Genomic DNA, 16196 nt, shown 5'->3' with positions numbered 1-16196 from the left:
CTACTGTCCTTGCATTTGTCTCTAAATACTCTTCTTCTCCAGGTTCCCTCTTCTGTACAATACCTCCCAATATGCCACATTTCTCTCATTTCATACAGCCCCTTGGGCATGCAGTTTTTCTTTTATTCTTATTGATTTTCTCTGTAGAATCTTCCAGTATGACTTTTTCAGAACACTAGGGAATGGAGATCAGGTAAACAGACAAGACCGAAAACCTCTGAGTCAGGCAGAGGGAGGGGAAAGCTGTGGACAAGTTAGTAAGCTTCTCATATTTTCTCTTCTCCTTTCTGTCTTCTTCGTTCTCCCTTTCTAAGAAGGGAGAGGAAGGATATATGAAGAGGATGCCAGAATTTGCCCACCAATCTGAATTACTGTGCCAGATTTGTCACATGGTGGGTACAGCACTGTGGGATTCTGCAGAGGGAGGAGCATTTGCAGGAAAGCTGCTGTTACTATATTTGCATGGTGGAGCTTGAGAACAAGCCCACAAAGGTGTGTGAGTTTTTCCCACAGAAGTTTTTTTCTTTTTTTTTTTTTTTTAACTATTCCTTTTGAGTGAGGTGTATCTAGAGATATTCTTGGTCAGGAAAAATGAGCCAGTGGTATGAAGGTCTTAACTAGGAGTGGGTAGATGGATGTACTTGCTGCCCATGATGCCTTATTAGCCCCCAGGAACCCCCTCTTGGGGTGTTCCCAAGTGTTACTGTGAGGACCGTGAGCATGCCATTTCCCGTGGTTTTTCAAGGGATATGTGTGGCTGCAGCATTATGTCTTTCCTGGCCTGCCAACCTGATTTCACGGAGTTTTTGAAAAACAGTCCCCTCAGGGAAGTCCATGGTTGTTTTGACATTTGGGGTAGAAAATATTTACCATGTAACCTTTACATTAAAGGACTCATTGCTAGGGACAAACAAAGCATATTTTTTTGCCTCCATGTGAGCATTTGGGATGGTGCTCTAAGTGAATCCTTTACATGAAGAAAGGACAAGCAAGAATATAGGGGAAAAGAGAAAGGAGAGAAAAGAAGTTAAAAATGAGAATGTGCATATCTAGACTTCCATCTACTTATAGATATTTCCCACTTTGAATATGGAACCTGGGAAATACTTATTAAATATGAGGATATGAATCTCCATTTCCCTAAAGTGTTCATTCTTCACAATCTCCGCTGAGGCTGGAGAGTTGAGGAGGGAAGTTGGAATTGGAGCATGGTTAGATTTTAGAGACAAATCTTACCTGTTCACTATTTTAGTTGTGCCCTCTTTGAACCTCTAGGAGATAACTGGTCTTTGACAATGAAGTGATGAGATTGAGGAATGGTAGGAGGCCCTCTCAGCTCTGGAGGACTTGTAAGATGGAACAGAACATTGAAAGGGCATGTGAGGTGACAGTTATTCTCCTTCCAGCTTTCTTACTAGCTTATCAATTCCTTCAGCATAGAGACTATTTTGCTGATATTTGTGTCCCTCATACTATTTTTTTTCTTCCAAGTTTTTATTTAAAGTCAAGTTAGTTGGGTTGCCTGGGTGGCTCAGTTGGTTAAGCATCTGACTTTGGGGCAGATCATGATCTCGAGGTTTGTGGGTTGGAGTCCCACGTCAGGCTCTGTGCTGACAACGCTGAGCCTAGAGCCTTCTTCAGATTCTGTGTCTTCCTTTCTCTCTGCCTGTCTCCCCCCCACGCCCTTGTGCTCTCTCTTTCTCTTTCTCTCTCTCAAAAATGAATGCACATAAAAAAATATTTAAATTCAAGTTAGTTAACATGTAGTGTAGTATTGGTTTCAGGAGTAGAATTTAGTGAGTCATCACTTACATATAGCACCCAGTGCTCATCACAGCAAGTGCCCTCTGTAATGCCCATGCCCTAATTAGTCCATTTTCCCTCCCCACAGCAACCCCAGTTCTCTGTTGTTAAGAGTCTCTTATGGCTTGCCACCCCCATGTTTTTATCTTATTTTTCCTTCCTTTACAGTCTGAAGCATTTTTAGGAGGAAAGTTCTTTTTTTTTTAATGTTTGTTTATTTTTGAGAGAGAGGCAGAGAGAGAGGGAGAGAATCCCAAGCAGACTTCATGTTTGGCATGAAGCCTAAGGAGGGGCTTTGACCCCATGAACCATAAGATCATGGCCTGAGGTGAAATCAAGAGTTGGACGCTTAACTGACGGAGTCACCCAGGCACCCCTAGGAAGAAAGTTCTTAAGGACTCTTTGATTAGCAGAATCTGCAAAAGAAACACAGAAAATCATAGTATAGGAAACAAGATAATTCCCTCAAGGCTCCTTGTCATTGGACATTTTGGCAGAAGGACCTAAAAGAGCAAGAGCTAGAGATCAGTCTTCACCTCCAACCAGTCTCTGTTTACACGAGGTCTTTGTTCTGCCTGTGTACTCTGAGTTTGTCTGGGTTTTGAGGAAAAGGGAGAAGGTGGGCAAGGAGCCCCTGACTCTTCTACCCTTCTTTCACATGGAATGATTCTGCTTTTAACTGGTTTTCCGTAGTTCTGCACTAGTATTTGTGAATACTTCCCCCGGGACTCTTCTTTAGACCTGGTAGATTGACCACATGTATTTCTCTCCTCTTGTGCTTGAATTTTCCATTATAGTAGCATTCAAAGAACAAAACCCAAATTATATAACCCCACAGGGACAAAGAGGCAGGAAGGGAGACAACGCAGACAAGAGAATCTAAGACATATTTTGAAAGATAGAAAGTAGATGGAGAGTGGCAAATGATTCAGCAGAGGAGGTTAAAACACAAGTACCTGCAGAGGATTATACCAATAAAAAAGCAGATTCACCCAATAGAATCCCAGAAAAAAAATTAGGTACTGTGTTATGTGGCAAGCAAATCAGGGAATTTGTGGGAATTTAGGATATGGAGCATTTGGACTGCCAGGCCTACTGCCCAGTCCAGAACAGCTAGGAATCTGTCTCCATTCTCTCCCACCTTTTGCAATCCACTGCCTGTCCCCCACATTCACTGCAGAAGGCAGAGATTTAATCTCTGGAAAAACTGAACCAGGGAGGCTCTGGTTTGGGGAACACAGCCATACGAGAGGGCAAAGGATGAGACCCAGAGACAAAAACCAGGGACATTAAATGATAATTTGCATATTGAGTAGTAGGGACCTTGGCATCCTTTCCCTGCTCAGCTCACAGAATATATGAACTCAGTCACATGTGGTACCCAGGCAGGAGTCCAGAGGAGTCTTCTTTTCAGAAACTGAAGAATCCCAGAGAAAAGGCCTATGGATGTTGACATGTGAGAAACCTTCAACTAAAAATTCAGCTCAATGATAACTTACCTACAGTAAAGCTCAACGGTTGCAAAGGAATTTTCCATAATCCATGCAAAATCCATGCAAAAGAATACTTTGCAATCTTTTCACTACCTTCTTCTTAAACATGAACAGAGGGTCAAAGATTCCCACACATCTGAGGAAAACCTCCAACATAAAAGAGAGATACTAATATATGGAAAATAGAAGATAGAAGTTACAGCCTTTAGAATATAGTCCCCAACTTACTATGTTTTCACTTACAAGTTTTCAACTTTTCGATGGTGTGAGTGATATGCATTTGATAGAAGCTCCTTTGAACTGTGAATGTTGATCTTTCCCTGGGCCAGTGATAGGTGTGCAGTCCCCTCTCATGTTGCCGGGCAGAGGCAGGAGCCCCAGCTCCCGGTCAGCCACTTGGCAACCGTTCTGTGCCCACATAGCCATTCTGTTTTTCACTTTCAATATAGTATTTAATAAATTACATGAGATATTAAGCACTTTCATATAAAATGGGCTTTGTGGGAGATGGTTTGCCCAACTAAAGGCTACTCTAAGTGTTCTATGCACATTTGAGGTAAGTTAGGTATATTGAATGCATTTTTGATTTATGATATTATCACCATGTTATGGGTTTATCATAACCCCGTGGGAAGTCAGGAAATCTGTACCAGGGTAAGGGGAGTGGTGGAGTGGAACAGAGGAATAGCTCTTTTTCATGTAGTAAAAATGGATACTTTAAACCAGTGGTTCTCAACCTAGGCTGCACCAGAATCACCTGGGAGCTTTAAAAATGCTGATGTCTGGGTTGCACCCTCAGAGATTCTGATTCAGTCAGTCTGGGCTGAGGCCTCAGTATTGAGGTTTTAAAAACTCTCAAGTGGTACTGATAAACACCCAAGGTTAAGAACCGCTTAGATTAAATAATACAATTTAAAAGTTAATTTTAAATAAAATAATAAAGGTTAATTTTATTAAAATGTTATACTGCTTAAAAAAAAAAGGAAAAGAAAACACTGGCTGCAGGATCAGATAACAACTCTTTTTAAAAAAATTTTTTTTAACATTTATTCATTTTTGAAAGGCAGAGAGAGACAGAGTGTGGATGGGGAGGGGCAGAGAGAGAGGGAGGCACAGAAACAGAAGCAGGCTCCAGGCTCCGAGCTATCAGCACAGAGCCCGACACAGGGCTCGAACTCACGGACCACGAGACCACGACCTGAGCCGAAGTCGGCCGCTTAACCGACTGAGCCACCCAGGCGCCCCATTAGATAACAACTCTTGAGCCTGGCACCCGAGGGAGGCCCTCCCATCTTCCCCAGCTCACCTTTCTAACTTCATTGCCCACATTTTGGCATTCAGGCCATGCCCATCCACACTTGCACAAATCCCATGCTCCTTGGCTCTCTTTCCTGTGTTCTTTGTTCATATTTCTCACCCCACTTTGAGTGCCTTCATATTTTAGTACTCTTCATTGCCTGTTAATGTTGAAATTATCTTTAAATATCCTGCCCAGTCCCACCCCCTGCCATGGTCACTGGGCATAAAGCAAGGAGCTCCTTCACTGATCATTACCATTACCTGCTCTCTGTCTCATTTATTTCATAATGAACATCTTCATTACTATGGACTTCCAACAATGCTAGTAACTCATGTGGCCATTCAGCTTTGTTAAACTCCCCAAACCTGGGCTTATCTGTACATAGCACATTTTTAGTAGTTCGCTGTACCACCTACAGTTTTTTAAAATTTATTTTTTTAATGTTTTATTTTATTTTTTGAGAGAGAGAGAGACAGTGTGAGCAGGGGAGGGGCAGAGAGAGAGGGAGACACAGAATCCGAAGCAGACTCCAGGCTCCCAGCTCCCAAGCTGTCAGAACAGAGCCTGACGCGGGGCTCAAACTCACGGACCATGAGATCATGACCTGAGCCGAAGTCAGACGCTCAATCAACTGAGCCACCCAGGTGCCCCTCAAATTTATTTTTAATTTTAATTCCCGTGTAGTTAACATCAGGGTTATATTAGCTTCAGTTGTACAATATAGTGATAAAACAGTTCTTTACATTACTCAGTGCTCACCACAAGTGTACTCTTAATGCCCTTCATCTAGTTAACCCATCCTCCCACCCATCTCCCCTCTGATAATCACCTGTTTATTGCCTATATTTAAGAGTCTGTTACTTTGTCTCTTTTTTTCGTTGTGTGGTTTCTTAAATTCCACACATGAGTGAAATCATATGATATTTATCTTTCTCTTGACTGACTTTATTCACTTAGCATTATATATGCTCTTTAGATTCATTCATGTTGTTGCAAATGGAAAGCTTTCATTCTTATTTACATACATGCATACATACACACCACATCTTCTTTATCCACTTACCTATTCATGGACACTGGGCTGCTTCCATAATTTAGCTATTGTAAATAATGCTGCAATAAATATAGGGGTGCATATATCTTTTTGAATTAGTATTTTTAGTGTATTCTTTGGGTAAATACCCAGTAGTGGAGTTACTGGATCATATGGTAATTTTATTTTAATTATTTTTCTATTTTTAATTTTTTGAGGAACCTCCATACTGTCTTCCACAGTGGCCGCACTGCTTTGCATTCCCGCCATCACTGCATGAGGGATTCCTTTTTCTCCACATCCTCGTCAACACTTGCTGTTTCTTATGTTTTTGATTTTAGACATTCTGACAAGTGTGAGGTGATATTTCATTGTAGTTTTGATTTGCTTTTCCCTGATAATGAGTGACGTTGAGCATCTTTTCCTGTGTCTGTTGGCCATCGGGGTGTCTTCTTGGGAGAAATGTCTGTTCGTGTCTTCTCATTTTTTAACTGGATTATTTGTTATCACAAACATTATTAACATTATCTTCTGTAATCTTGATGGCAACTGTGTGAGGTAAAGTATCACTGTCCCTAATTTGCATATGGGAATATCAAGTTCCAGAGAGATTAAGTGCCAAGACCGGTGTTTTCCAGGCAGCTCATGGCAGAGCTGGGACTTAAACTCAGGTCTTTTAGGTCTGCTCTAGCTCTGAAACACCTTTTTGCCTTGTTTTGATTTAAGTGGGCAGATGTTCTTGTTTTCTCAATAGATTACTAATACCTTGAGAATGATAAACATATACTTTAAAGATCCAATAACTGGTGCAGATTCAGTGTCTTGCACACTACAGGCCCTCCAAAAGTATTTGTTCATTTGATTATGGCAATAATAGAGCATAGTTATTGGGCCAGGTCTTCATAGGATTATTGCATTAAATATTACAAGAAGTATGTGAATTGTTAGAACTGTAATACTCATTTAAAAAATCAGTAACCGAGCTTAACAATGTAAAGGGACATGCACAAGGTCACACAGCTTATCCTTTCAGGGTGGAGCTGAGACTGAAACCAGAACTGGCAGAATCCAGTGCTCAGAACTTCCTTGCCTCATTTCTTCTCCATGTGAAGTCACCAAGAGCAGCTCTCGTTGTAAAGATTTTCTCAATCCAGATTAATAATCATCATTCTTTAGATTTCCCCCAGACGCAGTTGAGGGTGAAGGCAGGACAGACTGTAACCCATCTGGTGGATGGTATTCGCCATGACAGGGTTGGAGGACTATGTGAATGCAGGCCCATGCAAATTAACAAACCCATGTGTCAGCTATTGTCTGGCAGCCCCTTCCTGCTTCCTAAAAATAGCTCAATTTCAAGAAAGCTAATGTATTTGTCAATCAGAACTTTAAATCTTGTGGAAAGGAAAATAATAACCCGCAGACAACATTTGAACCCTGTCCTCTAAGTTTTAGAAAATACACACACACACACACACACACACACACACACACACACACACACTTTGTCACGTGGCAGCGGTTGTGAAGTAAATATATCCCACTGCACTGATCTTACATCTTGTCACATTAATGTTTCAGAGCACTCAATATAAATATTAAAACTAATAGCTTCACTCTTCAGCTATTACTCCTCCATCCCCTGAAATCATCATAAAACTTTCAAAGCCTTTTAGAACATTTACACACTTGAATCTGATGGTGGGGAAAGGAGATTCACACAATGAAACCCATAAGCTTAAATAATAGTGAAGAGCTGTTTATGGAATATGCTTTATTTATTCATCATTTCAAGTAAAGTTTCCATTTTGATGGAAGGGAAAAAAAAATCAAAGTATAGCTGCCAAGGGAGAAGGCTGAAGTATTGCTTTTCTATACTGAGGACTTGGAAAAAAAAAAAAGTCCATGAGAATCTCAGACCAAGGTCAATCAATGCTAAGACTGTGGGTACGTAAACAGCTAATGGATTGTAAAGACACATACCAATGTTATGAATTTTTAAAGAGCAACTCTTCAGCACAGAACCCCATAAATCAATGATGACTTATTGGCTGGATCAATTATGCAAACTTTTAAAACATTTAATGACAGGTAATGAACAGGTCTCTGGAGGACACCAGTCAAGAGTGTTTTTGTGGTTGTAGTTACATCTGCTTAAGTGAATTGGGTAGAGGTGGTCATTCCTAGGAAGTGATTAAAAGTTAAATCCAGAATCTGCCTGAAGTGAAAAAAGAATAATTACTTTAGTCTTCCTACATATCTCAAACAGCTGGGGAAATGGGTTGCCTCCTAATGGATTCATAGGTATCCCATGTTGGTTTTTGACTGTGCTGTTCTCAGGGAGCTTCTATTTCTAAGTATTTGTTTGGAGTTTCCTGGCAAAACAATCTAAGCAGCAAAGAGAAAGATGATATTTGAAATAAGAAACAGTATAGAATGAGTGATGACCCAGATAGGTTCTTATAATTACTTATTTTGAAATTAACTCTAAATATCAATAGGAACAGACAGACGGGGAGAGATGGGGTGATGTTGCAAGATTCTGCTCAACCTAGTAGCACAGGACAGAAAGCTAAGTGTGGGTGACTAATCTCACAAAAAATCTCACATCATCACTTATGGCATTACAGTGCTTTAATCACATATTAAAATAGCGACCCAGTGAAAAATGAACTTTGGGGGGTAGATTTCTGAACGTATCATCGTTTAGAGTTTACACATTGATTTTTTTTCTTATTATATAACTTCAGATAAGTCTAAATTATAAAAAGACAGAAGTTAAACATGCCATCCAATCCTGAACGTGCTTCTTTATATCTAAGCCACCACCATTGATGTTGTATTTTCATGTTAACATAGTTAAAAAATTGCTCAGATCAGGCAAAGCCTTCCATCTGATTCTGAAAACACTGAAAATTCTGATACTCCTGTATAGCTCTGACTCATTTTACTGCTAAGCAGAAAGATCATAAAAAATGAAAAGTATAAAGTAGGTTGGGTTGTAAAGTGCCCGAGCTCAAGTGTCTCTGGCCTGGAATTGTTTTCTGTGTCAGAGAAGCTTCTTTCTAATTGTTGCTAGGTTTCCAAAATACTTTCAGTTAAGTGGGATCAATGGAAATATCTGAAAAAATTACTGATTTTTGGATATTTCATTTTCTTAAGAGACTTTGATAATTAGCAAACTATGTAAGGAGTTTGAACACTTTGTGTGTGTTTGGTAGAGATAGATACCTTTGGTAATGAAGATCAAAAAAGAATTTGCCACAATTTCTACCCCAAACCTGTGATATGTATTTATTGTTAAAATTCATATGCATGGCTAAGCAAAATGAGTGAAGAACTGTAGTATCTAGATCCTTTGTTAGAATATATACATCCTATTTTGTGTTGATAAATAAACAAGAGCCCAGTGTTAAAGGTAAACAGACATGGGTTCAAATCCTGGATCTGACATTTACTGGCTGTATGACCATAGGCAAGTTTCCTAACCTCTCTTGTTTTATATCCTTATCTTTAAAATGCGTAGCACAAATTCTACCTTCAAAAAAACACCTACTATATAGATACTCAACAATGGCAGTAGCTATTATCTGCCAAATCTGAAATATCCCTGGGAGCAATAATTAGGGAATGACCTCAGGAGAAGAGTTATTGCTAAATTGAAGGAAAGGAATGACTTTCTACCAAATGTTGTTGACTTTTAGAATAATAATAGTTGATAACACCAAGGTGTGTATTACGTATTAGGTGCTTTAGTTGCAGTAGCTCGTCCAAGTTTGTCAACTCTTGGATACAAGCACTGTTACTACTATTTTACAGATGGAGTCACTGAATCTCAGAGAAATTAAGAAACCTGCCCAAAGCCACCCAGGTATAAAATTGCAGAATTGGCATTCCAAAATAAATCAAACTGTGTTGGGCCAGAATGTGCCACAATGGTGAGCTTGTAACTGGTGAAACAAAAAACAAGGGACTAAAAATACTTATCAAAAAATTTCTCTGTTGGTATGCATGGCTCTTAGAGAAATAAAAAGGGCCAGGTTCACCATAGTATATTTCTGCTCCCAGTTTGTCTGGGAAGGCAAATACAGATTGCAGGAATGGTCATGAGGTTGAAATTTGTCCTAAGCATGAAGGAACAAGAGGCAATGGTGGGCAGCTTAGTGTACAGTTTTGTGTATGTGACTTAGCGAGTAATTCTGTCAGACAGGAGTCATGCTGTGAGTAAAAATGGTCTGTTTCTCTGACCCAGGGGTCTTGTGTCTTCTGTCAGTTTATGTATATAAAACTATGGCATTCTAACTTGTTAGCTTCCAAGTAGGGTAAAATCTCATACCCTTCACAGTTTCTGACTTAATACTGAGGAGGAGAGGTCATAACTGTCACACCTCCACATGGAAGAAAACATCAGTAGTGTCCCCTGATACATAAGTCCCCAGAGTTTCCCAGCAGAATGAAGGGTGGGGAGTGGGATGGTGGAGACAAAACTTTCAGAATATCTTACGCTTGGGTATTTATTCTGATAAAGATAAGAGTTGGAGAGATTGATGCAAATTAATAACCAGTAAAATGTCACTTCACATTTGTCAGAGTGGCAAATATGAAAATGTTGGACCTACCAAGTGATGACTGAAGGTGGGGCAGTGGGGACTACATGCTGGTAGGAGTGTAAATTGGGGCAATCTATACTTCAGAGGGCAATTTGGTAATACTCATAAAGTTGAATATACCAACTCAGTGTTCTAGATATTCTAACTCCTAGGTGTATACCCTAGAGAAACTCTTGCAAAAGTTACATCTATAGGAATATTCACCGTAGCATTGTTTGTGAGAGGGAAAATGAGAAAAAATACTAATAGTCATGGAAATGAGAATTAATAAATAAATACACTTAGGTACATTTATATTGTCCAGCAGTTTAAATGAACAAACAAAAATGACATACATAGATATGAATAAATCTCAAACACATAATATTAAACTAATAAAAGTAAGTTGATGACACATACTTAGAATGTGATGCCATTTGTATAACATTTTGGAACCACATAAAACAGCAGTGTATATTTCAGGGATACATTCACATGTAGTAAAGGTATAAAAACATGCACAGGATGAGTGTTTGATACTATGGAGAGGGAAAGGAATGAAATGAAGAAGGGTACACAGAGGTTCTGTAATTGGAGTTGTGATATATTATTTTTTAAGCCTAGTGGAAAGTACTGAAGAATTTGTTACATTTCCTTTTAGTCATTTGTCTGACATATTTCATAAAAATAACTTTTAAAGAGTACTTATGATTTATATTGGAAAAGAACACATAAGGTTTAGTAAAATGTACCAGAAAAACTTAGTTAATAGTATAGGGATTTCTATCTCAGAAGACTTAGAATTTCTGTAATGTAAAAATGGGTTGATTTGATCATCCATCAGTTGGACAATGCATTCCTGAAATCAACCATATCTATAGTATTGAATGCAATTCTAGAAAATTCCCTTTTGATCTGCTTGTTTTTTGGGTCATTTGTGAAGTTTTTCACTTATTAGATAACACATTATTAATATATTAATAATGTAACTAATAACACTTTAATATACATTGATAATAAAGTTATTTGATGAATTGAGTACATACCATTATTAATGGTAATTAGGTCAAGAAGTAATGTCCTGGAGCTAATTTGGCAACAGATGGGTCTACACATCTACTGTAAAGGATCAACTTTATGTCTTTAAGGAGGAAAGGTTATTCAAATTATTCTTTTATAGCTATCAAGTGAAAAAATTTTTAAATCCTGGTTTCTGATGAACAGCTCTGAATTTCTTTAAAATGAATATTTAAATAAAAAGCAAATCACGTTTCTCTCATGCAAGGAAGTGCCCCCAAATATCTAATTAACTTCTTTCTGAATTTCTGAGCCTGAAATTTTGTGGCCTCAGTATCTCCATCTTCTGGACAATTTGCAGAATCACAATATAGATTCCATCCTATGTTATGGCCATTATTTAGGGAAAAAAGTGAGATGATTATGTGATTTGGTGTGGTCCATTTATTATATGACACATATTCTTTTTTTTTTAATGAAATTTATTGTCAACTTGGTTTCCATACAACACCCAGTGCTCATCCCAAAAGGTGCCCTCCTCAATACCCATCACCCACCCTCCCCTCCCTCCCACCCCCCATCAACCCTCAGTTTGTTCTGTTTTTAAGAGTCTCTTATGCTTTGGCTCTCTCCCACTCTAACCTCTTTTTTATTTTTTTCCTTCCCCTCCCCCATGGGTTTCTGTTAAGTTTCTCAGGATCCACATAAGAGTGAAAACATATGGTATCTGTCTTTCTCTGTATGGCTTATTTCACTTAGCATCACACTCTCCAGCTCCATCCACGTTGCTACAAAGGGCCACATTTCATTCTTTCTCATTGCCACGTAGTACTCCATTGTGTATATAAACCACAATTTCTTTATCCATTCATCAGTTGATGGACATTTAGGCTCTTTCCATAATAATATGACACATATTCTTAAATCACAGGCCATGTCATTGTGATCCTTTATAAGATGCATATTGGGTTTAGTGACATGTCCTTACTATTTGAAGGATTTATTTTATTCTTGTTATTCTAATTTTTACCACGTGTCTGAAACTCCAGAATATATTCCATGACTCATAGATAATGGCACCAGCATCCCCTTGCCTTTATCTTGTTAATAACCTTTACAAGCTATCTCTAAATGGTATGGTGCAGTTCCACTATAGAGACAAAGGTAAGATTTTTTTTCTGCTGCTTGCCCAATATGGTAGTTAAAAAGTCAGGGGAAAGGGCTAAGAGGGATGGTTGACTACCAGCTATGAACTGAGCCCTCTGCAAGCCACTTCTGGCTCTGCAAAGAGAGGAGATTCTAGACCCTTCCAGGTTTTAAACTTCATCTAGATTTTCTTCTTAGACCAGCACCAATTCAGAACACCTGCTCTTTGAAATTGAAATGCTAAAGCCACCAATTTGCCAGAAGTACTCTGACTTCCAAAATCACGATCCTTTATGATGAAGACCATCATTAGTGTCACTAGATAAACCAACCATACCAATTGATACCTGACAGACACAATACAATATACAAAACAAAACAGCTCTCAAGACTCCTCTGAAAATATTCACAGATGTTAAAGCTAAGAAGTATGCTAGAAATCCATCCCCTTTCCTCTGATTTTGCAATAGAGGGAAGATAAGCTCAGAAAAGGTGTATTATCTGCCCCAGGCCATGAAGCCAGGTATTGAGAGAGCAGAGACTAGAGTCTTTGGACAAGTGTCCTTTCCTCTGCCACGTTCAACTCTGAGACTAATAGTACAGGTTAGTTATCAGAGGTATTATTAAAGTGGTGGTTTTGGAAGTGATTTCACAGCATGAGAAAGAGAAGATGTAGCGGCCATGGAAAAAGCTAAAGGAGCCCAAGGTGATCATGTGCCTGAGGTAGGATATGTAATATATGAGTTTTGAAGATGAAGGGAGTTACTTTGGAGAAGGAAGAGGAGAAATAGAAAGAGTTTTTATAAAACTTCTTCTCTTTTTCCATTAAGGGTAGACTTACTCCACAGACAATTTAACAGGAAAGGTTTTATATGCACACAAAGAACTTTTGGATTAAAGATCATTGACGAATATCTTGGTCTGCAGGTTTTTGAAATCCAAGTGGCAACAAACTCTTAGTTGTAAGATCCAGTTACATCGTTTGGCTACTTGACTGACATTGATCTTTGACTTCAGGAACCCAAGATTTAGTATCATTTTAATTTTACTAGTGGTAAAGAGAGACTGGGTGACTTGGCTAGAGAGAGAGAGACAGTTCCTATTAGATGTAAAGAAAATCAGGTTTCCTTTGTTTTTGGTTCTCTCCTGACCAGTCAGAACCTTTGCTATGTCTCCACTGTATAAAGGGCCTGTGGACCAATTCAGCCAGAGCCTTCATCGAGGAACATGAACACAGAGGACTGATGCTGTATGGGATGATCTCTGAGTCGTCATGTGAGTGGTATGGATTTTGTCAGGCAGTTTATATTTTGTACAGTTAAATTCAATAAACACTCATTGAGGACCCACTGTGCACCAGATGCAAAGCCAAGGGCTAAGGATATGCTTTTAAATGAAACAGACAACTCTCACCATCACGGACTTTCAGTCTAGTGGAATAGACAGGCGTTAAGCAAATAATCTCAAATGTGATGAATCCCATTAAAGGGGAACTACAAGGGAAGAAAAACCTAGGCAAAGTCAATGTGGCTTTTACCTTAGCCTGGATGAGGCTATTTCATTTCATGAGATAAAGTAACAATTTAAGTCCCTTCCTTCTTGAGAAATAGCTATTCATTCATTTTTATTGGTAAGTACTTAGGAAAACCTCTTTCATTGGCCTGATTTTCATACTAATCCAAAGGAAGAATATGAGTTACTAAAAGTTAAATTTTTGTGGAATGGTTAATTTTGTACACTTAATTATGGAATTCTTTATATATTTCCTGTATTTTATAAGGATACAGGCTAAAGCATTGCATTCCTTCATTTTATTTCTCGTCATGATCAATATGGATCATGGCTGGCACTCTGCCTGAGTTTCCCTAAAGAGTAGACCCTGTGACAAAGTCATGTTTGCAGTTGCTTTTTTGTTTGTTTTGTTTTTGTTTTTAGAGAAGTAGTCCAGAGACAAAGTGAGGGATGGAGAAGAGTGAAACATGGAAGGAAGACCAATCCAGGGTGCGCTGTTGAGCTAACACTCTAGGAAACTGGGGCTCCCTCTCAGAGACAACCTAGGAAACCCTGTGCACATACCTTAAAAGTTGTTAGTGAGCTGCATTATTCATTGGCCCCCACACACCATTGGTCAGAAGTTACCCCCAGGGAGTATTGACCTCTCCAACGGGCCCTGAAATGGCTGAGTGGGTTCCAACCAGTGTCTCAGTCTCTGGTGGCAGAGAAATCCAAGACAGAAAGCACTGTAGCCTCTGAGGCAAGATGCTGTTAGTGGACGTACGGTGTTCAGAACAAGGGAGAAAGACAGGACCTCCGACATCCCTCACAAAGGACTATTAAAAGTAGTTCCGTGCTTTCCATGGCTGAAGGACAGGTGTCACAGTAAAGAGATAAATAACACCAAAATGAATTCTGAGCCTTATCATAAACTTGAGGGGAGTGAGGAGAGCAGAACCAACTCTACCTGGGGTATTGAGAAGGAGGCACAGAGAGGAGGATGGGGCGGGGAGCCACCATCCATGCCACATTTCACAGTAGCCGTCTGTTTTTGTTTCCTCCTATACATAGTTGTAACTTGGTGGGTATCTACAGAGACACAAGAATTAATGTTCTAATGATTTGTATTATGATGTGCTAATATATGTGAAGTCAGTCCTGTCTTCAGACAGTTCACATTTCAGTTTTCTGAACAGACTGGATAGATTCCATCAAGCTTCTTCTTAGTTGCTAAGAACTTCATAAATTCCTCTTAGTAATTGACTTGCTTTCAGACAATAATTGTTAACTGATAAATAGGAGAATTGTCAGGTGTGGAATCAGTGGTGAGAGAAAGATAGTTTCTCTGTTGCACTTACCAAGAATCACCGATAAGACCTCTGATCCCATTAAGGATATAAACCCTTCGGATGGAGTTGATGACAGCCCCATGGGCTGCCTGAGTCCTCACCAGCTTGGCTGTTCTCAGTGCATGTTCAGCCAAAGGGGGATAAAATCAATGCAAGAATTTCATGGCCTCCAAGAAAATTACTGTTGAGAGATGACCCAGTTCTTTGATTGGTGTCACCAGAAGACAGGCCTCCTTGAGAAGTGAATGTAATGACATCCACCAGCTGCTTAAATTCTTTCTATTATATGCATTTGCTTTCAAATAGCTTTAGCATTTTAGCATAAACTACCACTTGCTTTCCTCCCAGATTTGGGCTCTGGGCATTTTTAAAGCAGCAGGCAGAGGCAGGCCTGGCAAAAGCAGCGAGCCACTCTACATCTCTCAGGATGGATGAAAGCATTTTTGCTTGGATCCCGGTGATCATTAAGGGCTAAGAAAGCCGCATGAGTGGATTAGTGGTTCCAAACTGAATTCCTCCCTCCCCTTTATTGTGTTCTCATTCACAAGGATCGCAGTTACTGGTGTGAGCTGAAATCCTGGGACCCTGCCCACGATTTTGCCACCTTGACTTCCCTGGCCCATGTTAGCTCTTATATCAGTGTGCCCTGGCTTCACTCATTCTCGTATCTGCACTGGCTTCTGAAAACTCTTGAAAGGATCCTTTTTTGCCCCTAAGAAAGATCTAGATGCATGTGAAGAGAGAAAGTGGGTTATGGGAGTCAAAAAGCTAGAGCAGAAACTACAGCAACCCTTGCACATGAATGAAACCCAGGGGATTTTTTATCCATCTGCCCCCAGTGCAAAACCGGGAAGCCTTCTCCAATTCCCCCTCGGCTCTCGGCCACAATCTTTACTCATGCCAGGCTACAGGGAAGGATGGTGGGTAAAATGTTGAAGAGATAAAAATAACAATAACAGCAACAGCAATCTTTTA

The sequence above is a fragment of the Neofelis nebulosa genome, chromosome 2 (genome assembly GCF_028018385.1).
Source record: "Neofelis nebulosa isolate mNeoNeb1 chromosome 2, mNeoNeb1.pri, whole genome shotgun sequence".
In the NCBI taxonomy this organism is placed as follows: Eukaryota; Metazoa; Chordata; class Mammalia; order Carnivora; family Felidae; genus Neofelis; species Neofelis nebulosa.
The sequence above is the reverse complement of the archived record's forward strand: the minus strand, read 5'-3'. Positions refer to the sequence as shown.